At 50.6% G+C, this 26,381-nt stretch overlaps 1 protein-coding gene across 1 annotated transcript in view; it reads left to right on the plus strand.

Annotated features, from left to right (window-relative positions):
• The window catches only part of PAFAH2 (platelet activating factor acetylhydrolase 2), a 184,525-nt gene that overhangs the window by 34,418 nt on the left and 123,726 nt on the right, over window positions 1-26,381 (plus strand). Inside the window, exon 2 of the mRNA XM_085647793.1 lies at window positions 15,225-15,294. The gene's annotated coding sequence lies outside the window, so the exon portion shown is untranslated. The remainder of the gene's footprint in view (window positions 1-15,224; window positions 15,295-26,381) is intronic.

The following is a 26,381-nucleotide window of genomic DNA, read 5'->3' on the forward strand; positions in this document are numbered from 1 at the left end:
ACGCCATACCTATAACTTTTATCCATGCTGAACAGCAGCCACACTGCTGTACAACATACCTAAAAGACATTGGCAAAGCCAGTACAGGGCTCGACAAATCCACTCGACCGCTCGCATTTGCGAGGTAAATTTTATGAGGTCGAGCTATTTTTAGGTCCTACTCGCCCTTTCTGGCGAGTAGGAAAACATACTAACTTTTGTCCTCCGTCTTTGAAAACGGAGCAAATGTGACAAGATAACAAGATTTAAAGGCCTTTTTATTGCTCCCAAAGCAAATGAGCAATAAAAATGCCTTTAAATCTTGTTATCTTGTCACTTTTGCTCCGGTTTCAGAGACTGAGGTCAATTGGTCACTGTTAGGGCGAGGAGATTTTTCAAGGTACTAGTCCTGCAGGACTAGTACCATTTTTTAGATTTTTCGAGCCCTGCAGTAGCTCTCACATTGGCAAGGCCTGCTGTCTTTGCCAATGTTTGTTGAAGTTACCACTTCCACATACAATTTAAAAGCCATAGACTCTTAAAGAGCGCTCATGTAATATTCCAGTAGCTTCACAGTGTGTCAAACAAGCCTGACCCTACCCATTAGCTGACCCCATTTTTTCCACATGTGCCAGGTGTTCACCCCATATGTCAGAAATTACCTGCAGTATGCCAATGCCTGCATTTTTCTCATGGATGCCCCCCAATTTGTCACTTTTCATCATAGAATTTTGTTTTTGTTTCCAGTAGTACCTCTTCAAGAGGAATAAATAATAAGAGGGACATAACCACCAATTAAATCATTACTAATATTCAGGTCTCCTGATGAAAGCCAAGTAAAGTTGTGATGCAGGTCTGGAATGTAGGGGTTCTTTAGTGTTGCAGTGGATCGTGAATATTTTGACCAAGGATATATTATATGCATGTTTACTCTGTGGTATAAATAATGCATTGGCACTACTGTGTCTATATGTTTCAACACTTTGTTTGTACTCTCACAAGGACAGAGGCCTTTCCATATTATAAGTATTGACTTTAATGGCACGTTTGCCTTGAAACGGCTCCTGGCAGGCCAAACATGTGATCTAGGTTGGTGCGATGGAAAACAAAATACCTTTGCCATCAATGGTAAAGAAAAATCCTCCTGCTAGCATTTGGATTTCTTTTTCCCTGACTCTTTTTTCCCTCACGCCTGTTAGGTATGTATTTTAAGAGGCCGGTCCAAAGCCTAGTTACCTCCCTATGCCCACCCTTATTGCCATTAGTCTTGGGACTGGCTGCTCCCCATCCACACTGTGAGTTGTTTTAAGAGGGTAGCTCAGGAACTGATAAGTGGGACTTTATCGGGAAAGCCCTCAAGTTGCTTATTAGGTCATTGAGTGACATGATGTTAGTTAATGGTCTGTTTTGCTGGTGGTGCGGTTGTGGCTCTTGCCTCCTTAGACTGACCAACCACTACTAGTAGGCTCCCCTTGAGTGCGTCTGGAAGCTAGTAGTTGCAGTGGGATAGTACAAAACCTGAGAGCACCAGCACAACAAAGAATCTTTTAGATATAAAGTGTTTTAAAATAAACCTCTGTGTTATGAATGTAAATCATGAACCTAACTATGAAATTGAATATTGGAGATTCTTTCCCTTTTTTATAGTGCCCGCCAGACTCTTCCCTTAACCCAACCAATATTTCAACTGAGGGGCTCCTTTTTGCAGGGGCAAGCCTGGAAAATCTCACATGCAGCACCTGCATCATAATGTAAAAATACTCTTTGCGGGTCAGTGTTTGAAGTGGATGGGGTCTAATGGGATGGACATTCCCAATCTTTTATAACTTTACAGAAACAGTTCCTGTACTTTTTGTTTAACAAACAGCTGTCCATGGACTGAGGACTTCACTAGATTGGCATACACGGATCTGCCCTCAAATGGATCTTTTCCTTCCTCACGGAAAGAACCCAAAGGGTCAGGCTGCCACCCTTCACTTCAGGGGCCAGGAAACTGATATACAGAGTCCCACAAGGGTAGTCCGTAAGCCCCACCCTTTTCACCATATATACATGACACCGCTCGCCAACATCATCCAATCACAAGACATCACTGTCATCTATGCCGATGACACCCAGCTCATCCTCTCCCTGACTGACAAGACGACCAGCACCAACCTCACCAACTGCATGACCATGGTAGCAGACTGGATGTGAACCAACTGCCTGAAGCTCAACTCTGACAAGGCGGAAGTACTAGTCTTTGGCAACAAGACCTCTCCATGGGACCCACCTGATGATCATCAGAGCTAGGACCAAGATGGGGCGCTAGAGGGCGCACAGCGGAATGCTCTTGAGACAGCTCCGCCGGACGGGGAGAACTAATGGCACAACAGGCGTGATCCGAGCAGCGCAACCGCTCAGAATCGATGCCTCGGTGACCGGACATCGGTGTCCACCCATGGCTAGTGCGGGGATCGCTCGAGCGGCCCTGTAGCCCCGGCAATGCGGTGTTGAGCGTCCCGCTGCGGGCGCAACCAATGGCCGGCAAGATGGCGGCGCCCAGGCGGACGGAGATGCACTGATGTCGGGAGCCGCTACGACCTCGGATACGGACTGCCCCTGAGGACTGGGACTTCTGAATTAGCTGCTTCCTCCACACGTTGAACCCGCGCTGGTGCTCTGGGGGCTCTGTGGCAGTGTGCGACCCGGAGTGTGGAGCGGCGCGTGGTGGCTGCTGCGGCCGGGCGAGGGTGTCCCGCGGTCGGGACGACGATGGAGTCCGAGGATGCTGCGGGTTCGGCTCTGGAGGCCGCCGCGCTGCCCGCCTGCCTGAGATGAGGGTGAGTGCTGACCCTGTGGTAGCTGTGGCATTGCCTACTCAGATGACACTGGCTTCGTGCTGAGACGCTGGCGAAGACAACTGCGGCCTAGCGCAACTACTGGGGGTGCTGTCCCGGGAACGCCGGCCCTATCGGCCATCGCTGCACGGGAGGAGCTGGAGGGGGTCGCTTTGGCCTAGGGCGCGTGCGATGACAGCCGCTCCTGCCTGCGCCTAGCGGATTGCTCTTTGCCCCCTCCCCGAGCCGCATGCGGAGTCCGGAGGACGACTGGGCTGCCGGACATTGCGGACCACGCTGCACGCTTGCGCCCTGCCTCCATTGATCACCGACTAGGCGGGGGAGGCACTGCATGGTCTCGCTGCCATCGCGGCTGGGCAGGATCGGAGGAGTGCGGGCAGTGTGAGGTGCGGTGCTGTGGACGCGATCGTCTGGGGCGCTGTGCGGGCCTTTGACACCGGTGCCCTGCTGGACGAGGGCTCACTACATCTGCGGGTGCGCCGCCTCCGCCTGGAAGATTTGCAAATCGGCTCTCCGGGTGACTGAAGGTGGAAGGCCGCGAGATGGGGAAACCGGAAAAAACGCAAACCAAACTCCCCTTTGAAACTAAACGTCAGACCAAGGGCGCTGCGGCGTTGTCGGACACTGCCCTGGATGCTGGAGAGACGACGCCCCCAGGTATGGAGGGAGTTCTGAAGGCCATCCAGCAAAGCCTGCAGGACATCCATGGCAAACTGGACACCATCACGCTGCGCGTAGACAACATGGCGGCCAAGCTGGATGGACACGGCGTGCGGCTGACGGAGGCGGAAACCCGCATTGGAGCGGTGGAGGATGTCTCGCAGGCCACGGCCCAAAAGTGTGCGGAGACCGAGCGACTGCTGGAGGCGCTAAAAAACAAGGCGGAGGATTTGGAGGCGCGATCGCGGCGCAATAACGTGAGAATCACGGGGGTTCCGGAGTCCACCAACACTGGCCGGATGGAAACGTACGTCGAGGAGCTGATTCGCAGCGCTCTGGGCATGGAGCACCTCTCCCCGATGTTCCTGATTGAAAGAGCGCATCGGTCGCTGGCCCCGAGCCCGAAACCTGGGGCGCCCCCGCGTCCTATAGTTGCCAGAGTCCTCAACTATAGGGACCGCGATGTCATCCTCAGGCTAGCGCGAGAAAAGAGGCAGATCACACACCAAGGTAATACACTGGAATTCTATCCGGACTTCACGGTCGCAGTCCAGCTAGCGCGGAAGGAATTCAATCCAGTCAAGAAGAAACTGCGCGACCTCGGTATTGACTACGCCATGCTCTATCCAGCCAGGCTTCGAATAACGCATGGGGGCCGTGCAACGCTGTGTCACACGCCTCAGGCGGCACAGGACCTCGTCAAAAAATTGGGGCCAAGCGCAAAGAGAGGCAGAGAAACGACCAGTCTGCTGACACCGACTAGCGGCTTGAAGAGGAGAGATGCTCGGGAGGTGGCAACTGCGCTGACCATCATGGGGCGGTTTCTGCAACCCCGACGGGGAGGCCGATGTGGGCCAATCGGACTGTGGTGGCCTCTTTGGACTGTCGGAGACTGTAAGTACGAGTGCCACGAACTAGGCTGCCCGCGCCCACGCCCTGCTGATGTCTGGTAACTCTAACGCTGTTCAAGCCCTGGGGGGACTAAGGTAGCTCTTTGATTACAGACTGCTAAGGAGGTGATGCTCTAACAAACTGGGGCCCACATACTGGTAAACATTGATGCTCTCTGTTGCGGCCACACGGAGCCCGTGGGAATGAGAGATAATGGGCTAGCTGGGACGCTGGAGGACCGGGTTCTGATGGCTGGTGCTGGGCCCCTGGTACATGTGACAGCACAGGGAGGGATCTGTGCTCGTTGGCTGGGGGTTGGATTACTATTCACCTAACAGCGGGAATGTGGTGCTGCGGGTTGGCCGGCACGGATAGGTGATGTGGTCACTGCGGGCTCTGGTATAAGACGTGATGATGCCTGCACAGCTATGGGGCCTTTTGGGCTCCAAATCATATTCTGTCCCCGTCCACATCCATTGAGTTGGATGGAGAAGTGTGCTCTAGGCGGTCCCCCGAAGCAGGTGATCCCCGAACTCAGTTCATTTTATGTTTGTTTTCATCTGTGGGGTGTGTCTTTGGCATGGTTGGGGTGCTGAAGTGGGTGGGGGGAGGAGGGACGGGGTTGGGAAGTTGTTATGTTGGTCACTGTGCATGAGACGCATCGCTGAAATCCAAGTACTTCTGGGGAGGAACACTGGGGTCCTCCCATGCCTCGATAATCACTGGGGCGCGCTAACTAACTGCGGGTTTGAATGGTGCAATAATATCATCCCTGGGACATGGCTGAGGCACGGTTAGGGGCGGGGCGCCTCCAATTGTTAACGTGTAATGTACGGGGGCTCGGTAACCCCAAGAAAATCAGGCAGACACTGGCATACTTAGGCTACACGTCGACATTGCACTCATACAGGAGACTCACTGTGCACCGACTCATCAAGCCAGTATAGGACGTAGATGGGCTGAGTCGGTGCATCACTCTTCGTACTCATCCTATGCACGAGGGGTGTTGATACTGGTTAGAAAGGGACTAAAGTACGCGATAGACGCTGTTGAGGCGGATGACATGGGGCGATTTGTCATTATATCAGGTCTCCTGCGGGGACAGAGGCTGGCTGTTGTGAATGTATATGGGCCAAATGTGGATGACCCGCAGTTCTACCACTCACTGTGGGGTGAACTGCGAGACCTGCAAACCTCCCACGTGATTTGGGGAGGAGATTTCAATATTGCGCTTTGTGATGACGTAGATAGATCTGGAGCGACAGAGGAACCTCACAGACGCGCACTGCATGTCCTACAGGACATAATGGTGGACAGGGGGCTTACTGATATTTGGAGAAGTAGACATCCAGAGGGAAGAGAAGCCACACATGCGTCTGCGGCGCACGGTAGCTGGTCCCGCATTGATTACTGGTTGGTGACTGGGGATATTGCCTTATGGACACGGGAGGTTCGACATCTGCCTAGAACGCTGTCGGATCACAGCCCGGTGCTCCTTTCCCTGGAACTCCCGAACTATGCGCCACCTCCCTTCAGTTGGAGATTTAACGCTAAAGCACTACTAGATCCCTTATATGTCGACACCATTGGACAGGCAGTGCAGGATTATTTTGACCACAATGCGCCGACTACGAAAGATCCGGGCGTGCTCTGGGAGGCTTTTAAAGCAACGATTCGCGGCGTCTGTATTAGCACAAACGCTGGTATCCTCAAAGACATACGGCAACAGCTCAAGGTGAGGGAGGAAAAGCTGCGAAATTTAGAAAGGGAATATGAGAAAACACAAAACGTTCACATACTGGGGGATATTAGAACTACACTTTCCGAGTTCCAAAGCTTCGCGGAAGATGAAATTAAATATACAGCGAAGAGACAGGTAGCGAGGGCCTATGGGGAGGGTGGTAGACCGGGCAGACACCTGGCGGCCAACATATGTGAAGGACGCCCCCCACAGAACATTCAGATGATTCGTAATCAGCAGGGAGAGAGGAAGTATGGCGAGCAGGCAATATTGAGCGAGTTCGTGGCCACATATGGAGCGATGTATGCCTCTAGGCCCACGGCCACTTCGGTCGAAATTGTGGAGTATTTGGATGATGTGGCGATAGCGTGGCTGTCGGATACGCACCGGGAATATCTCTCTCTGCCTATCACGGTAGAAGAGGTCACGGAGGTGATTAGATCGCTGCCGAATGGTAAGGCCCCAGGCCCAGATGGGTTCACATGCGAATTTTATAAGGCCTTTGTGGAACAGCTAGCCCCTCGTCTGGTGGAGATTATGGCAATGCCCACGAACAGCAGAGCCTGCCCCCAACCCTACGGGAAGCACTATTATTGGCGCTGCTCAAGCCGCAAAAAGATCCGGAGCTCTGTGATTCGTACAGACCCTTATCCCTTATAAACGTGGACAATAAGATCCTGGCCAAACTGCTTGCTGCCCGACTGAACCCTTTAATGCCCAGACTAATCTTGCCCGATCAGTCTGGGTTCATACCATCGCGCTCCACCGCGCACAATACCCGGACACTGTTCGCGCTCTCGCACTATCTAACACCCGCGACAAAGGCTGCGGCGGTCTTCTTGGACGCAGCCAAGGCCTTTGATCCGTTGGAGTGGACCTATCTGAATACGGTGCTGCAGAGGATGGGCTTTCCACCCATGTTCCTCCAGTGGATACAATTATTATATGACGCGCCAGTGGCGCGGGTTCGGGTGAATAACTATATATCAGAGTCCATCGACATTCGGAGGGGGACCAGACAGGGGAGCCCTCTGTCCCCTCTCCTGTTCGCACTGGCGCTAGAGCCACTAGCGTGCAAATTTCGGCAGGGGCATCATTACTCGGCTCTGCAATTTCCGCAACGACCGTTGCACATATCATTGTATGCCGATGATATGTTGTTATATGTGAGGGACCCAAGGGACAATTTGAACCCGTTATTGAGGGAATATATTAAATTTGCGTACCACTGTTGCTATAAACTGGGCTAAGTCCATGATTATTCCTTTGACGGACAGCACGCAACCGCACCCCATGGACTACCCTCTGGAATGGAAGACTGACCCGATAAAATATTTGGGTGTGTGGTACCACAGAGACCCAGAGATCGTAATTCGGACTAACTATGGGAGGGCAATTGATGCCTTGGAGGAGAAAGTGAGGAGATGGATTCAATTGCCACTGTCTTTGGCGGATCGCATTGCCATTGTCAAAATGGTAGTGTTGCCTAAGCTACTATACCTTTTCAATAACATCCCCATCCACCCTCCAGCAGAGGTTTTTCGTCATATTACATCGATGGTACTCCGGCTAATATGGGCGGGAAAGACGGCCAGGGTTGAGATGCGGACGCTTACACTGCCTTACAGCCAGGGAGGGTTCGGAGTTCCCGATTTTCTACTCTACTACCTTTGTGCGCAAGCGCAATATGCGCATTTTTGGTACCACAAAGTCCCATTCCTCACTCATACTGCCATCGAAGAAGGGGACGCCCTGCCGATCCCGCTAGAAGCGGTTATAACTCATCGCAGGCCTCCCTTACACAAGAACGACATTAACACAATAGATGCCACGAACAAAGCATAGCATATTATGGGCAGGAAAGCTAATAAACTACCGCTATATGCCCCGGCGCTCCGGCTCCAATGGCATCCGGAAATTTCAGTTACTCAGGAGGCGGTGGGGTTGGAATTGCTGCGCCAGGTTGGCATTGACACGCTGGGGGATCTGTACGAAGATGGGACTTTTAAAACGCTTGACCACTTGACATTCATTAGTAATATGACAGTATTGTTCCGATTCAACTATCACAGGCTACAAAAAGCTATGAAACAGCTGTACCCAACGTATCCGGCGGAACCACCGGAACTGACCGCTCTACAGTGGCTAATCACCACACCCGCGGCCAAGCATTTGGTATCTACCCTGTATACGAAAATTCAAGCTGACATAGCGGCGAATACAAATGCCTCTATGGAGAGGTGGAATAGCTGCTTAGATACTCCACTAACAGAGGACAAATGGGCTATTGCCTGTACATTAACTGGCATGTTAACGCCCAATGGCAATCTCCGCATTCTTCATTTCAAGTACCTACACCAGACATACTACACGCCTGCCAGGCTGCACAGATATGGGCTGCGGGAAGATTCTAGATGTGGCCGCTGTAGTGTAGAGGGGGCGGACTTCGTTCATCTGGCATGGTCTTGCGGGGCAATTGGGGACTACTGGGTACAAGTGACGCAGCTGCTGGGGGCTATGGTGGGCAGTGAGGTGAGTTGTGATGTCAAAACCTGTTTGCTGGGCCTACTGCCCGGGGTCCGGGCCTTAAAGCGTAGATTCTGTGTGATATCGTTGCTCATGGCCAAGCGGAGGGTCTCGCTCTGCTGGAATGGCAGGAAGATCCCGAAACCTAAAGATTGGCTTGCAGATTTAACGTACTGTAGGGACACCCTAAAGACCTATGAAGAAGAACTTCCTGCCAGGTCGAAACCAAGAGACTACTGGAAGTACCTAACCCAATATTTGCAACTGCATCAAGTGACTTGACCGCTGTTATTACATGCGTTAAGGGGCAGTGGGCGTGGGGGGCCTCTGATTAGGAATGGGACAGCAAGAATGGATGACGGATGCTGTTGTACTGTGACCGAAATGTTATGGTTGTAGTTGATTGTATACAATTAAAATGCTAATAAAAAAATGTTTAAAAAAAGAGCTAGGACCAAGACCTAAACCCACAGAACACACAAGATATCTTGGGATCATCCTAGATGACAGGCTCAACATGAAAGTTCAAGTTAATGCAGTATGCACCTCCTGCTTCCGCATCCTATGCATGCTGCAAAAGATCTTCAAATGGTTGCCTTAGAACACCAGAGGGACTGTCACACAAGCACTCGTCACCAGCAGGCTGGACTACAGCAATACACTCTAGGCTGGAAACCGCCGCATGACTAATACTCGACCTCCCACGCTGCACCCACATGACACCGCAGCAGAGGAAGCTTCACTGGCTCTCATTTACCATCGCAACCAATTCAAACTTCGAGGTTTCGAGTGTGTACTTCCAATGAAAACTTACAAAAAGGTTTACACTAGATGCAGTCTGATTGCATATTATAAAACAAAGTTTGAAGGCACTTGTTCTATCTTAAACAATAAATCTCTTTGCACACTTTTGAACATCCCATCTTATATTACGTGTAATACAATTTTAAAATAATGACTTGCATGCTCACAGAATTTTAGTCGCAGCCCGGTACATCATAGCACTATAGGTACACGTCACTATTCCCCCCTTTACCAACCTGGATTCAGTTCTTCAACTGGTTACACACACAGACTTGCAGTAATTGCATTAACTAACTGAGCTTTCATAACATGAGTGTATTTGTAACTGATTACTTTAACTTGCATTTATGTTTAAGGTTGAAGCCTACCAGACAGCTCAGCTGTCTGGTTGCAAAGACATATTGGGAACATGCTGAAAGCTTATAAGAATGCATTCAGTCCATTGCTTACCATTGGCTTTGTGTTTTGTAACTCACATTTGCTTGCTTTCTATTTGCTGGTTTATTTGTTTTAGGCCGTCCAGCATATTTTGTTCATCCCATGGAGCATAGCCTGTTTACCACCTCACTGACTGGCTCCTTGTATTCTTCCATGATTGCTTCCTTTTCAGGAAGTGTTTTTAGGTCTTGCCTGAAACAGAGCTTGCCCTGTCACGTTCAAGACATTTTGTTACTGGGGGCTTGGGGGCAGATGTATCATCATTGTATTTTGCGAGTCCTTAATAGCGAATTTTACCGATTCGCTATTAAGGACTCACAAAATGCAATGTCTGTAGGTTTCGCAATTAAAATAGCAATTCCTACGCATTCCTTATTTATGACCCGCAAATAAGGAATGGCTTCCCATTCATTTCTATGGGCCAGGAGGCCCAAAGAAATTAATGGGAATTGGATGCGCAATTTGTGAGTACCCAATACGTACTCGCAAATTGCGCAAGCAGTTTCAAGGGTGCAAGGGTGCCAAAAGGACACCCTGTTGCACCCCTGAAATATGCATGTGTGCACATGTGGTGCACATACATGCCCTGAGGGCATGTATGTGCGCCACATAGCACTTTGAAAAATGCAAAAAAATGCATTTTTTTTAGGAAATCGCAAATTACCACCAACTTGAAGTTGGTGGTAATTTGCGAGTCCTCAAGGCCAGATCGTACATTTTGGGTCCTTCCTGAATTGCATTTAAGGAACCGCAATTTGCGATTCCTTAAATGTATTTGCAAAATAAGGAACTGCAAATTTTGCGATTACTTATTTTGCAGTGGCCTTTTGGGATGATACATCACAAAAGGCTTTTTCCCGTTCACAAACGGGCGGATTCTGTTAATCGGCCCGTTTGCAAACAGGAAAACCCTTGATATATCTGGCCCTCAGAGCCCGCCCATTGCTGGCTACACGGGACACCACAGACAGTGCAGGGGCAGGACTCAAAGCCAAAGACATCTGCGCCACAGGAGCAGCCCACAACACGAATGTTGCACCCAGCACAAGGAGGTGCCTATTTACAGCCGCCGGGTATCCCGCTGCGCAAGACGTACACCGGAAGTGCCTGGGCAAAGACCTTTCTAATCAATTCTCTAAGGGGCTGCAATATAACTGCCACTTTCACAAGCTGATATCCGTTAGTGGATGTGGAGCCCTTAGTAATCAGATTGTGCCAGTGTGCAGATCTCTAATTCGGAATCTTTTTTAGTATTGACCAAAGGTCCATTCCACCGAATAGGGAGGTGGGTGGGTGAGTGAGGAATCTGTGGTTAGATAGAAAATACACCAGAAAGAGCATTACTGCAGTTGAGTAACTTTTCTTCTGATGGATACTTTTGTTACTGTTAAAAATTTTGTTAATGTTAATAATTTTATAAAGCTCACAAATACCAATTGGCGCTTTGACGTTAATGTCAAATGTGGTGGCAGAACAAATGCATGGAACTGAGTTTTAAACAAAGGAGCAGAAAAGCCAAGTTTTCAGTTGTTTCCTAAACCTTAGAAAATCTAGCTGAGCTCAAAGATAGTCAGGCATTAAGTTTCACCATATACAGGTAGAATGGGAACAAGCATTTACAATGCAACGGTCTCGGCATTGTTAAAGTTAGAGCTATTGGCATTGCTCATGACATTATTTTTGTTTATGTTTTTAAAACATGTAGAGAAACGGCATTGTTGTTTACAATGTCAATAGCTTAATCAGTGTGTGTGTGTAGGTGGCTCTGTGTGTGGGTGCAAATGCAATAGGTCTCGCATTTGAGAGTGATTAAGCTATTGACATTGTAAATAACAATGCCGTTTCTTTAAATGTTTTAAAAACAAAAACATAAACAAAAATAATGTCATGAGCAATGCCAATAGCTCTAACTTTACCAATGCCGAGACCATTGCATTGTAAATGCTTGTTTCAGTATGTGTCCTTAGTCTGTCCGCCTGGTGGTCAGTGAGTAACCTCCTCCCAGCCTGTCTCTCATGCAGTATGTGCTCTTAGCCTGTCTTCTGGGTGTGCAATGTGCAGCCGTCAGCTTACTTCCTTCTTGTGTAGTGTGTGCCTCGAGCTTGCCAGCTTGTTTTTTAATTTAGTTCCTAAACCCCCATATCCTGTTTGCTTGCTGTGCACTATGGACCCTGTACTCTGCTTGCTTCATGTAAAGTAAGCTGTCGTAGGTTGCCTGCTTAGTGCTCATCAAAACTCAGTAACTCCTCTAACCTGCCTATAAAACCTGTTCTAGCGCTTTCTTTTATTGCTGGGGAGGGACATGTAGGAGGGAGGGCGTGTAACACAGATGGTGTAGATGCCTCCAGCCCCACCCTCTCACCAGCAATAAAAAAGCTTTTTTATTTTTTTTCAAAGCTTCAGCGATGTACACAACGAGACCAGCGTTGTCGCCCGCGTATTGGCAATTCAATTTCTGGCTGTTGTAAGAATATCAATGGCAGTCATATACAATTGTTTGTGCATTTATCCTACCCCAGATATGGATTGATTGTACATATTAAGTATGATTTAGATTGATGCTTTTGGATCGAAGTAACAGAATGAGTACCATCCTATCATTACACTACAATGGGTCTTGAAGATGATCTCGCTGAGCTACATTGCCTATTGAGACCGAAACGTCTACTGCTTTCCTCTCTAACTATGCTGCATCTGGTATGTAGAGATTGGTGATTGGGCAACTTCCTAGCTAAGTCTACTGATATGTATATTGCAATGCCATTCATGTATAAACAACTGTGAATGTATATAGGACTCAGATGTATAATGGAAATAAGTTGAAAGGTATTACCGTGGGTAACTCTGTTGTAGGACCGCTCAGTTTTGTGTGCGAAAAGTAAAGTTTTGGGGGGGAAAAACTATGCTGCATCTGGTAGGGCTCTGAATTCTTTAAAACAATTACATCCTGTGAAAATAACCTAAATGGACTCTAGGTATTGATATCTTTGTTAGGAGGATTTTTACGCTACCTTGGATCTAAAAAAAAACTGGAGTAATACAGAGATTATGATCTAAAGGTAGTGTCGGTGTGCGCATTGTACTTATTTTTGTTTCAATATTTTTGTACTGCTAATTCTAATCTAATGTCATTTGAGGTGTTGTCTATGGAAAATCAATTTTGATGTACTATGAGTTGACTATTTCTCTATAAAAGAAAACGTAGCTGTACTACTAACGCACTATGTCATGTTTACATGAACATTTTTTGCCATGATTCTTGATCCTTGGACTAATTTAAGTAATTATTTTCTGTTTTTCTAAAAGAAATCCTCGAGGAACATGTTTGCTTTGTGAGTTACAAGTTACAGTCAGGCCGGACTGGTAACCATAATCGGCCCTGCGAAAGTGCTCGGCCGCCCCCCCTCCCCCCCCCGAGGGGTTGGGGGTGCAGCCGAGCTGTTTGCTTCGGCCGATTTCGTTATAGCGGCTGATATTGCAACTATGCTGCAAAAACGGTCCTGTAACAAAATCGGCCCCCAACCCTGGCGGCTCACCGGGGGAATGCCTGGTGCCCTCCAAGGCCAGTCCGGCCCTGGTTACAGTACCCAGTTCTGTGGGGGTATACTGGGTTGCCCTGTATGATCTAATAAAATCACATACAACATAGCACAGTATTGTAAAATCTGTGTCTCTTCTAGCAACTTGGGGTATAATTTAGAGGGCAGTATGGAATGAAAGTCTCAGTATTACTCCAGTAGTCACAATTCACACCATGTACATATTTCGCTCCACCGGCGCTAACCTTACATCCACCTGTCACCTGACCTCCACCCTTCTGATATAAATGCAGGAATGTTCTCCTTAGGCGATCTAAAAAGTGACACCATTCCTTCAAAGTATCTGTGTGCCACATCCCATTGTGTCACTAAAAACTCCAGATTAGCACAAGTATCTTTTATAGTCTTAAAAATACTATGGTGGAAGTTGTAATGAAGGTTCAGACCTAAAACTTCAGTGATCATAGACGAAACTGTGCAAGGTGAATCCTTTACACACCTTCAAAATTGGCTTAGAACAGGCATATGTATTCCCACATGACAACCTGATTTTGGTTCTGTTTTTTTCTTTCTTAAACCAAGTCAAATTGTATTCACTGAACAGATCGCCACCTCAGATCAGCTACCAAGGTATGGGGTACAGTAGGAATGCCACTTTGCCCCGTGGCAACAGGACACTGCTTCTAGTGACTCCCTTTTGCCAAGGTGATGCATTTTGTGTGTCTCCTAGCAGCCTAAAATGGCTGGTATCCCTCAATGCCCCAGGCAGGTGAAATGAAGCCTTGAAAACAACCGCAGGTATGCACAAGTGCTCCAACATCACACATTTTCTCCTGCATCCAGAGATGGCCAAATGTTTGCACCATCTGTGCAGCGAATTGGGATACACCTAAGAATCAGACTGAGTGAAAGAGGAGTAAAATAAGAAGAAATAACCAACCAGGGCACCCAGTATTCACCTCAAACATGCAAAATTGACAAATTAGAAAAGCAATCTTTCACCTCTGATATCCATCTCACATCAGCCCCCAAATGGTTCACTCTTTGCTAGGCCTTTCCACTGGAGAAACAAACCTTCCTCAGTATATCCTTCACAACTAGTATTGACAAAGACACTAGTTCTGGTTTAAATGGGCTAATTCGTACACAAGCATTCACAAATACAGTTTAAGCCTGTTGCATGCTTAAATGGAGTTTATCATATTAAATCTAGCCCTATTGATTTTGCCAGTGCTGGGAAAAAGTAGCAAAGAAAGATTGTTTTCTGTCTAAAATACATATAGGAGATAGTTGACGGTGACATTGTTGTGCTTGTATGTGCTGTTCAGATGTAGATTAGTCACTCATGCATCCCAAGGGAAGCACTTCCTAGAAGGGGGAATAATACACTAAACATCCAGTGGCATCAAGTGAGAGAAGAGTACTCCCCTGGGTGGAGCCAAAGCACACACTATGTACATTTAGAAAAATTGTTAACAATAGATCTTGTGTCCAGACCCAAGTTTCAGATTAATCCAAGCATTCCATCTATCATTTTTAGGTCTAGCCTAGGCAGCACACATGGCTGTCTCTCGACATGCTGTATCTCCTCTGCAGGCTTTTGGCATGCCCATCGATTTCCATTGGTTATTGTTTGTGCCGTTCCAAATGTGGGCTTTTCATCAGTGTATTGTTGTATTTGTCCCTCCTTTGTGTGCTTAGTTCCCTTCCATGGCGACTGTCCCTATTACATTCACTCTACATTCCTGTCGATTTATGATTGTTGCGACGCTTAATTTTTTGGTTTTCCTCTCGCTCGTGTTTTAGGAATGTGGTGTTTTCTGTGCTTGGCAAGCGAAACACTGAAACACACTCTGCTGACGGCATCAGGAACTAGGTGAGTGGTGACAAGTTTCTACATTTCAATGCTTTTGTAGCCCATGCTGCTTTTGTTGCATCAGCATGCGCAGTTTCATTCACGAAGAGAGTTTAACCATTGCTTCAACCACAGGTAGCATCAGCACGCACAGCTTCTTTCATGGAGAGTTCCACCATTGCTTCAACTGTTGGCGTAGTTGGATCAGCATTTGTTATTTTGTTCCATTCCTATTTGGTTTCTATTGGCACTGTTTATGTTTATTTGTTACGATCAGAATGTTTTTTTAGGGAGAGCCGAGACTCGAACCCAGTTCCCCAGTACCAAAGTTGGCAACTCTGTATATTGTGCCACATCCTCTCAGATCCCTTCCTTTAAAAGCAAACTCGTTTTGATGAAAGGTGACATTACTGAAGCTTGTTTATTCTGCTCCCTTCGTTTCCCAAAATACTAGACACAATAATCATCTTAATAATATTAATGATGAATAAACTCAGGCAATTCTAATGTAGGCCGAAGAAATAAAGACTTATGTAACTATTGCCCTTAGTGTCATAATATCATCTTTTTGGGGATGGGCTTGTTTCGGGTTTCTTATCCTGGGCTGGGCTGATTGCGGGCTTGTTTTTATGAACTCTAGTGCTTGGTTTCTTTTTACTGTAAAGAGTCTACACATGATTCTGCCGTTGTTCCGCACTCATTATCGGAAAACTGTGGATCTCACACTGCATGCTCATGTATTCCTGCCTACAAAACTGAGATGCTCTACATAAACTCTATGTAGACCCCGAAAAAATAATCATCTTGCTCTGCCCTATATCACCTGTATTCAGTTCAACTAACAGTGTTGGACCCGGCCTCGCAGAACGGCCCGCCGTGCACCCGCACCACCGAAACCTGGTACCTGCCGCCCCAACCACCCGGCCCAGCCGGTCCTTCCTACCAGAACACCCACACCCGGCCCGGACATCCCCGTCCATGGCCTCTCTCCTTTCGGCCACCCCGGGCCCGCAGGCCCACTTCATGCGTCAAGATGGCCGCCCGGCCCCAGCGCGACCCTGGCCTAGAGGCGCCACTCCGGCTGGAGGACATCACACTTCCCGGGGGATGAGAGAGGGAGGAGCAGTTTCTATCGCACCTCTGGACTCCCCTGGGACGATGGGTTTCGATCGGCCCTCCGGCCTCCCTGAGAGCTGGCTCCACGCCTGCTGGGTGTCTGGGACTCCTCCCGGCCCGGCCCTGAACGAGATCAAAAGACAATAGCAGGAAACCCCGACAAGCGACCCCCAGGTGACAAGACCCCTGCCTCGACCGACCCCGGACATCAAAGAGGGGTCGACCTATAACAGGGGGTGCTTCGGGTCGGTCCGGAGATTGGACGCTGGAACAACGTAAGCCTGCTGAGTGACTCGCGGCTCCTGAAAGATCGTAACATCTCTGAACTTGCGCCTAAGCCTGCTGAGTGACTCGCGGCCCCTGGAAGATCGTACCACCTCTGAACCTGTGCCTAAGCCTGCTGAGTGACTCGCGGCTCCTGGAAGATCGTACCACCTCTGAACCTGTGCCTAAGCCTGCTGAGTGACTCGCGGCTCCTGAAAGATCGTAACATCTCTGAACTTGCGCCTAAGCCTGCTGAGTGACTCGCGGCTCCTTGAAGATCGGACACCCCTGAACCTGTACCTGAGCCCGCTGAGTGACTCGCGGCTCCCCCAGACTCTCCCGGTCCCGCCGGACCCCGACTACGACCCCGTATCCCCCGGCTCGAGGATTGTGAGCTGTGCGCCGGGTACGTCCCTGCTTGAACTTTTGCCAAAGACTGTCCCGCTACCCCCCTACCTTTCCGAGACTCTTGAACCCGTGAATACCTTGTACATATTTGCCGTGATAACCTACTTGATAAAGATTGTTTCTGAGAACAACCGGTGTGATTACTCTGTGTCGTGTGGCGCCAGAAGTACGATCCTAGCTGCGAGATTCCTCCCCCTGGGGAGTCTCCCGCCAGTGCCCGGCTACGATACTTTGAGGGTGGGTCTCAGGGTAATCAGGACCCCCTTTCCGGGCTCCTCTGAGGTCGCCGTCTAACATTGGTGGCAGCGGTGGGATTCGGGCCCATCACCTAGAGATCGTACCGTGAACAACGGACGCACCACCGACAAGGATGGCAGAAGGAAGCGCCATGAGCCCCGCAGAAACCAACGCCAACAGGGTGTTCCAGGTGGAGCATCTAGAGGAATATACACACAAGGAGCTGAAGCAGTTTTGCAAGGAACTTAAAATCGCTACCACTGGTCTCAACACAAAGGAAGATTTGCAGAAAGCACTGAAAACCTGGGTGGAGACCGGAGCCTCCCGCCCGGAAAGCACGGGGGAGCGCCCCGACGAAACCGAACCTCCCCAAAGTGAAAGCAGCAGCAATCAGGTGCGAGGAGGTGTACCAGACGGGGGCTTCTCCCCAGAAGAACTCGCGGACAGAGAGAGAAGCCGCAATCATGAACTAGAGCTGGCCAAACTCAAAATTGAGGGCGAGTTGAAGCTAGCGGAAAAAAAGCTAGCGGTAGAACAAATGCGTGTGCAAGGCGAACTGGAGGAGAAAAAGCTCCAACGAGAGCATGAAGGAAGGAAGCTCCAGCTGGAGCACGAACGCAGCTTAAAGGAACTCGAGCTCAAGGCCCGAAACGAGGAAGGGAGGCCCCCAAGTAACCGAGAGGCGGTCTCCCCAGCGGAACAGAGGGTCCACATCCCGAAGGATGTGGTCAAGGAATATTATAAAAACGATGACATTCAGCAATGGTTTCGGGCCTACGAGGTCGCCATGACCTCCCATCGGATCCCAGAGAAGGACTGGGGGGCGGGGTTGTGGGGGCGGTTTCTGAGCGAAGGAAGGGACACCCTGCTCGACCTACCCCTCTCCCTGCAGACCTCCTACAGCCACATGAAAGAGGCTCTCCTCACAAGATACGGCCTCACCCCAGAAATGTACCGTCAACGGTTCCGGGACTGCAGGAAGATCCCGGGCACCACATGGGTGGAATATGTAAACTTTTTCAGTCGGGCCTTCGATGGGTGGACCAAGGGCAGCAAGGTCACCACCCTGGCCGAACTCACTGATCTCATGTTGTGGGAACATCTAGCTGCGAACTGCTTCGTAGAACTACGTCAGCATCTGCTGGACAGTAAGCTCACAGATCCCCGGAAGCTGGCTGTGGAGGCCGACCGCTGGACCAACACCCGGGTCTCCCGGGGCATGGTAGGAGAGTACCCCCGAACCAGTCAGGGACCACCCCGCCAGAGAGGGGGAGGGAACCAGGGAGGGCCGAGAGAGTCCCAGCCTAGCCCCCCGAAGACACCACCTCCACCTTTCCCGGCACCCCCTCCACCAGTAACCGGGCCCCCTGGGAAACGGGGACACCGGGTGACCGTCACATGTTTTCGCTGCCAGAAACCCGGGCACTACGCCAATGACCCAGAGTGCCCCATGGCCCCCCAAGTCCCCCCGACGAGACAGATAGCCAACGTAGCCCTGGGGGAGGGAGTAGAGGAAGCCGAGGAGTGGGAACCCGCAGCAATGGCCCTAGTATCCCTGGGAGATAGGGAGATGATCCCTGGTAGCCTCCTCCCCTCCAACACCCAGAAGTATGGGCAACTTGTCAAAATCAATGGCCACCAAGTAGAGGCCCTGCGAGACACCGGGGCCAGTATCACCGGTGTCCTCAGGCACCTAGTCCCCGAAGAGCAGATCCTCCCCAACGTCTTTTGCCCTGTTATATCCGCAGACAATCGAGAGAGCATGTGCCAGGTAGCCCTGGTGCCATTTGAGTGGGGAGGGGTGATAGGCAAACTCAAGGTGGCCGTAAGAACCTCCCAGCCGGTCGACTGCCTTTTAGGGAACGACCTAGAGAGTTCCCCATGGAAGCACGTGGAGCGTAAGGCCCACTTGGGAATGATGGGACTCCCCGAGTGGGTGTGCGCCACCACCCGCTCTATGTCCGCCCGACTCACTCCCCAGAGGGAGGTCGAGAGCACCCCGATCGAAGAGATCAGAACAGTCCCCGCCGAGGGTCCTTCCGTCCCCCCCTCAGAAGGGTCCGTCGCTAGCGATGAACCCACACCATCCGACCCTGACCCAGTCCCTGAGTTAGGCGATCTACCCGAGTTGGCCCAATGGCGCCACGAGGGCGGACCCACTCGGGAAGAGTTTTGCAGGGAGCAAGCCACTTGTCCTTCCCTGGTCGGGCTGCGGCGCCAAGCCGAGGGCCAAGCCGCAGGGGACCAGACCGGGACGCACCGAATCTATTGGGAGAATAGCATCCTGTACAGTGAGCAGAAGTCGGTGGAGCTGGGATCGGGACGGGTACTGGTAGTACCCCTCCGCTTCCGAGATTTCCTCCTGGGTTTAGCCCACGACGTCCCCCTCGCCGGTCACCTGGGACAGGACAAGACGTACAACCGTCTTGTGACCCATTTTTACTGGCCTAAGATGAGAGCAGCAGTAGAGGCCCATTGCAAGTCCTGCCCCACGTGCCAGGCTAGTGGAAAGAGTGGAGGGAAACTCAAGGCTCCCCTCCAACCCTTCCCGGTCGTCAGTACCCCCTTCGAACGAGTCGGGATCGACATCGTGGGACCACTGGACCCCCCCACCTCCCAAGGCCACCGTTTTATCTTGGTCCTAGTGGACCACGCCACCCGATACCCAGAGGCTATCCCCCTGCGCACCATTACGGCCCCTGTGGTGGGCCGGGCCCTGATGGGGATCTTTTCCAGGGTGGGGTTTCCCCGCGAGGTCGTGAGCGATCGCGGCACTAATTTCATCTCAAAGTATATGACGTCCCTGTGGCAACAATGTGGGGTGTCCTATAAGTTCACTACCCCGTACCATCCCCAAGGAAACGGCCTAGTAGAAAGATTTAATAGGACTTTGAAAGGGATGATCACTGGCCTAGACGAACCCCTCCGGCGGAAGTGGGATGTCCTGCTCCCTTGCCTATTGTTCGCGTATAGAGAGGTCCCCCAGAAGTCCCTAGGATTCAGCCCGTTTGAGTTGCTCTATGGGCACCCCGTCCGAGGTCCCCTCAGTTTGGTAAAGGAAGAGTGGGAGGCGACACCCCAGACCACTCCCCGAGATGTGTTCCAATACGTCTTGGCCCTCCGGAACCAGACCAGGAAGTTCCGAGAACTGGCCGAGGCCAACCTGGAGGCGAGTCAAGAAGAGATGAAACGCTGGTACGACCAGAATGCCACTCTGGTTGAGTTCCAGCCGGGCCAGCAGGTGTGGGTCATGGCCCCCGTGAAGCCTGGCGCCCTCCAGGACCGATGGACTGGGCCGTACAAGGTGGTGGGGCGAAAGAGTCCAGTTACGTACTTGGTGGACGTCCAGTCGCCACGGGACCCCCTCCGGGTCCTGCACGTGAACCGACTCAAGCCTCACTTCGTGCGGACAGAACTGAGCCTCCTGCTGGCCACCGATGACGGGGCCGAAGATGAGTCAGATCCCCTCCCGGACCTCCTGTGTGTCAAGGAGCAGGATGGCTCCGTGGAGGGAGTGAACCTTTCCCCAGCCCTCACTGCCCAACAACAAGCGGACTGCCGCCAGCTCCTAAGACAATTTGCCGACCTCTTCTCTCTGACCCCCCGGGTCACCAACTGGTGTGTTCATGACGTGAACACCGGGGACAGCCCGCCGGTGAGACACCGAGCCTACCGGGTTCCTGACCGGGTCCGGGCCTGCATTCAAGATGAAGTCTCGAAGATGCTGACCCTGGGGGTGATTGAGCCCTCTGACAGTCCCTGGGCCAGCCCCGTGGTCCTGGTCCCGAAGGCAGCGGCCCCCGGTGTCGCCCCCGAGCTCCGATTCTGCGTGGATTACCGGGGGCTCAATGATGTTACCCGAGCCGATGCCCACCCCATTCCACGAGCCGACGAACTCATTGACCGACTAGGGGCAGCTCGGTTCCTCAGCACATTCGACCTCACCTGCGGATACTGGCAGATTGCGCTCACCGAAGGGGCCAAGGAGCGGTCCGCTTTCTCCACCCCCGACGGGCACTACCGCTTCCGCGTGATGCCCTTCGGGATGAAAAATGCCCCGGCCACTTTCCAGCGACTGGTGAATAGGGTCCTGGCCGGGTTGGAACAGTTCAGCGCGGCATATCTAGACGATATCGCCGTCTTCAGTTCGGAGTGGAGTGGGCATCTCCAGCACCTCCGGAGGGTGCTAACCGCCCTGCGCCAGGCAGGCCTCACAATAAAAGCTAGCAAGTGCCAGATCGGACAAAGCTCCGTAGTCTACCTGGGGCACCGGGTCGGGAGCGGCCAGGTAGCCCCTCTACAACCAAAGATCGACGCCATCCTGGCCTGGGAACCACCAATCACCCAGACGGAGGTCCGAGCCTTCCTGGGACTCACAGGATACTACCGACGCTTCATTCGGGGATATGGCAGCCTGGTCGGCCCTCTCACCGAACTCACATCTAAAAAACAGCCAACGAAGGTGCAGTGGACGGCTGCCTGCCAGGAGGCTTTCGATGCTCTAAAAAAGGCCATGTGCACTGCTCCCGTCCTCCGGGCTCCCGACTATGCCAAGGAGTTCCTAGTCCAGACCGATGCCTCCGAACATGGCATTGGGGCCGTCCTGTCCCAAGTGAATGACCAAGGCCTAGACCAGCCCGTCGCCTTCCTCAGTCGGCGGCTGCTGCCCCGAGAGCAGAGGTGGAGCACCATAGAGCGCGAAGCCTTTGCCGTGGTCTGGGCACTCAAGAAGCTACGACCCTACCTGTTCGGCACGCATTTCAGAGTCCAAACTGACCATCGGCCCTTGCGGTGGCTCATGCAGATGCGAGGAGAAAACCCCAAGCTACTGCGGTGGTCAATCTCCCTCCAGGGGATGGATTTCACCGTAGAACACCGCCCTGGTACGGACCACGCCAACGCTGACGGCCTCTCCCGGTTCTTCCGCCTCAGCGAAGAGAACCCCCCAAGATGATGGGCAGTTCTCTCCGGCTTTCAGCTGGGGGGGACGCGTGTTGGACCCGGCCTCGCAGAACGGCCCGCCGTGCACCCGCACCACCGAAACCTGGTACCTGCCGCCCCAACCACCCGGCCCAGCCGGTCCTTCCTACCAGAACACCCACACCCGGCCCGGACATCCCCGTCCATGGCCTCTCTCCTTTCGGCCACCCCGGGCCCGCAGGCCCACTTCATGCGTCAAGATGGCCGCCCGGCCCCAGCGCGACCCTGGCCTAGAGGCGCCACTCCGGCTGGAGGACATCACACTTCCCGGGGGATGAGAGAGGGAGGAGCAGTTTCTATCGCACCTCTGGACTCCCCTGGGACGATGGGTTTCGATCGGCCCTCCGGCCTCCCTGAGAGCTGGCTCCACGCCTGCTGGGTGTCTGGGACTCCTCCCGGCCCGGCCCTGAACGAGATCAAAAGACAATAGCAGGAAACCCCGACAAGCGACCCCCAGGTGACAAGACCCCTGCCTCGACCGACCCCGGACATCAAAGAGGGGTCGACCTATAACAGGGGGTGCTTCGGGTCGGTCCGGAGATTGGACGCTGGAACAACGTAAGCCTGCTGAGTGACTCGCGGCTCCTGAAAGATCGTAACATCTCTGAACTTGCGCCTAAGCCTGCTGAGTGACTCGCGGCCCCTGGAAGATCGTACCACCTCTGAACCTGTGCCTAAGCCTGCTGAGTGACTCGCGGCTCCTGGAAGATCGTACCACCTCTGAACCTGTGCCTAAGCCTGCTGAGTGACTCGCGGCTCCTGAAAGATCGTAACATCTCTGAACTTGCGCCTAAGCCTGCTGAGTGACTCGCGGCTCCTTGAAGATCGGACACCCCTGAACCTGTACCTGAGCCCGCTGAGTGACTCGCGGCTCCCCCAGACTCTCCCGGTCCCGCCGGACCCCGACTACGACCCCGTATCCCCCGGCTCGAGGATTGTGAGCTGTGCGCCGGGTACGTCCCTGCTTGAACTTTTGCCAAAGACTGTCCCGCTACCCCCCTACCTTTCCGAGACTCTTGAACCCGTGAATACCTTGTACATATTTGCCGTGATAACCTACTTGATAAAGATTGTTTCTGAGAACAACCGGTGTGATTACTCTGTGTCGTGTGGCGCCAGAAGTACGATCCTAGCTGCGAGATTCCTCCCCCTGGGGAGTCTCCCGCCAGTGCCCGGCTACGATACTTTGAGGGTGGGTCTCAGGGTAATCAGGACCCCCTTTCCGGGCTCCTCTGAGGTCGCCGTCTAACAAACAGTATCTCCCCAATCTATTCTTTGAACGTAAATCACATCATGATTGGCGTTAGACACACACAAACGCTTACAATTTCTGCTGTTTTGTTGATTTTTTAATTTTATTATCTGTAAAACATCTGAGTTTCATGGACATTATGTCAGGCATGCCGAATCATTTCAAAAGGATTTCTGGCACATACACTGTGACCTAATAGTATTGGGTTTTTACAAATAAACTACCTTTGAAATTTGCTCTCACAACGAATTACGTTAAAATTATTCACCATTAATATCATCATTCCATCTTACATTAAACTGTAAAAAAAAAAAAAAGTGCAGCAGGAAGTGCCAAAAGAGACCGAAAAACTCACAAAAATCGAATTGCGAAATAAAATTAAAATTCTTTCATTTTTTATTGAGGGTGCCCAAAAGCCTCATGCGTTTGTCTTCACTGGGCATGCTCAAGGCAAGTATTGTTGTTTTAAACAAACTCATGGGAAGCCTGTTAGTTAATATTCTTCCAATTAACACTTTGAGAGCTGAGACAGGAATTTGTTTGCTAGTCATACAGGAAAAACACAACATTTGGTGATTGATGCCTTTTTGATGGCACCTTTACTCGTATGGGAAGTATCTTGATAGTTGTGCTAGATGTGGATCACTTCCGTAACAAAGAGACTCGGGTTATTTGGTTTTGAGAAATACTAATTCCTTTTATTGATCATTGATTATGTTCACATTCTTCCATGTCATCCAGAAAAACATTAGTGCATTGAGTTGCCCGTACGCAGCTCAATGTGGTCTTAAGTTGCACTGTGTTAGCGTCTCCTAATTAAATTTTTCTGGTTACTAAAAATTAACAAAAGAAAGAAAGAGGCACCATCTGCACCTAAGTACAACACTCCCTCCCAGGTACATGGGCCCTGCAGTGACGGCTGCTTCTTCCATTCTAGCCCCCTCCTACACTGCCTTTTCAGGCAGCACTAAAAACACAGCCCAGTGCCGCACTTTTAATTTGGAGAGCCTCTCGGTCCTCCCCCACACACAGTGTGTTTTTCAAGCCCTGTCTGGAGTGTGCTTCCGAGCCCCCGCTAGAATTCTTATTTCTGAATTTGTACACCAGCCCTAAAGGCTGAAGGATTTGCAAAACTGCAGGTGTGTTCCTGGTCCAGTTTCAGGCATCCAAGAAAGGGAGCCAGCCAGCACCTATCCTTCTCACTTGAAAAGTCCACAAAAGCGGGCTTGTTATTGGTCTTCAGACAGCTCTGTGAGTACATCTCTTGCGGCTGAAGGGTTTTGCGAACCATCAGTTTATGATTATTTATTTCCTTTCAAATTGTAGAGTGTTCAAGCCGTTATCTAGTCCCTTTGCTCTCTCAGGTGAGTTAACTGTTTAAACTTCAGTTTGTACAACTGCGAAGTGCAGCCAATTTATTCGAATAGATTTTATGGCAATTCTTTTAATGCTGAGATTACACAACGATTGCACGTTTATTGAGTCTCACTGGGGGTTTAAAGGTTAATTTCAAAGATGCTAAGTCTGAACGGAAAGGGTTTGAGTCCTGCTGTCTTTGTTGTACGGTGTTTTAGATTCCAAAGAATGCTGTTAAGGATCAAGAAATTGTCTTCATTTGTTCTCACCTTTTCATGTTTTATATTATTAATGCATGCTTTCATTCGACACTTGTACGGCAAACACTTCTCTGTCAAGTGACACTTGATTTTATAGCTTTCATGTCTGCCGAATCAACCTAGCATGGACTCTGTGCTCCCAAAGTGTCCAAAAGGCTTCATCAAGTATTTGAGCCAACTCGTGATCTGCTCTCTCTCTCTTTCTCTCTGCGTCACTCCTTGTTTATTTATGGGCGAGTTTTGTTAGGTGCCCATTGCTTCGGTCAGCGAGTACAGAAGCGGTATTATCTTTGTCATTGTACTTTCTTATTCGGGAACTAGAATATGTGCACAGCCTCTCTTTCCTTGCTCACGCTGTCGGCTCACATGCCTCTCTCAGTCGGGTGCCCATCCCTGTGCCTCGCCGTCAGCTGGTGGGAGATCATTGCCTCTCTGAATACCTGCCCTACTTTGGGATTAAGAAGGTTTCTTTGGAAAGAGCAACCAGTGCCTCTCTCTCTCGCGTAAACTTTCTCACTCCTCACTCTCTCTCATTCTCTCACACACTCATCCCGCTTCGCTCATGTGGTTGGCTTCAGGTCTTCGCGCACAGTTTCTTTCCCGTTCCTTTTCAAGGTTTCTGTCCCTCAATCCTATGCTCTCTTCCTCTTCTTTGGGTGTCTTCTGCATACACAGGTGCTCCCTCTTTATGCGTCTGTCACATGTTCTCCCCTTATTTCCCTCTTTCTCACACACTCTTTCTGCTCCTCTTTCTGGAGTTCATTCACAACTTTGGGCACAAACTACCTATCCCTCTCTGTCTTCCTGTATATCTATTCTGTGCAGCTCTCGCCCATATCAATCCTCCATGCCACATAATTCCACTACACAAATCCAACGGTGTGCTCATAAGTGAATTGCATCCTATAAATATATTGGGAGAAATATGCATTGGGAGAAATATGCACCTACATAGTCCTCGTGGAATAGAATCCTACATAGGTGCGTTCTATTATGTTCAATTATTCCGCTGGTATAATCAGAAGCGGTGTACTCAGATTGAATACTGCTGGTAAATAATTCCCTACGCAGTCTGAGAGTCTTCTTCATCAGTATATAGCTATATATATGTGTCTCCCGGGGCTCATTATGGTTAGTATCTCAGTTGTCCCATGGAATTTCATCATTCAATCCCGATTTGTGTGTCTCTAGTTTATTCACCCAGCGTTGTTCCTTGGTCAGTAATTTTCTTTTTA

Source organism: Triturus cristatus, chromosome 3_2, assembly GCF_964204655.1.
Source record: "Triturus cristatus chromosome 3_2, aTriCri1.1, whole genome shotgun sequence".
Classification (NCBI taxonomy): Eukaryota; Metazoa; Chordata; class Amphibia; order Caudata; family Salamandridae; genus Triturus; species Triturus cristatus.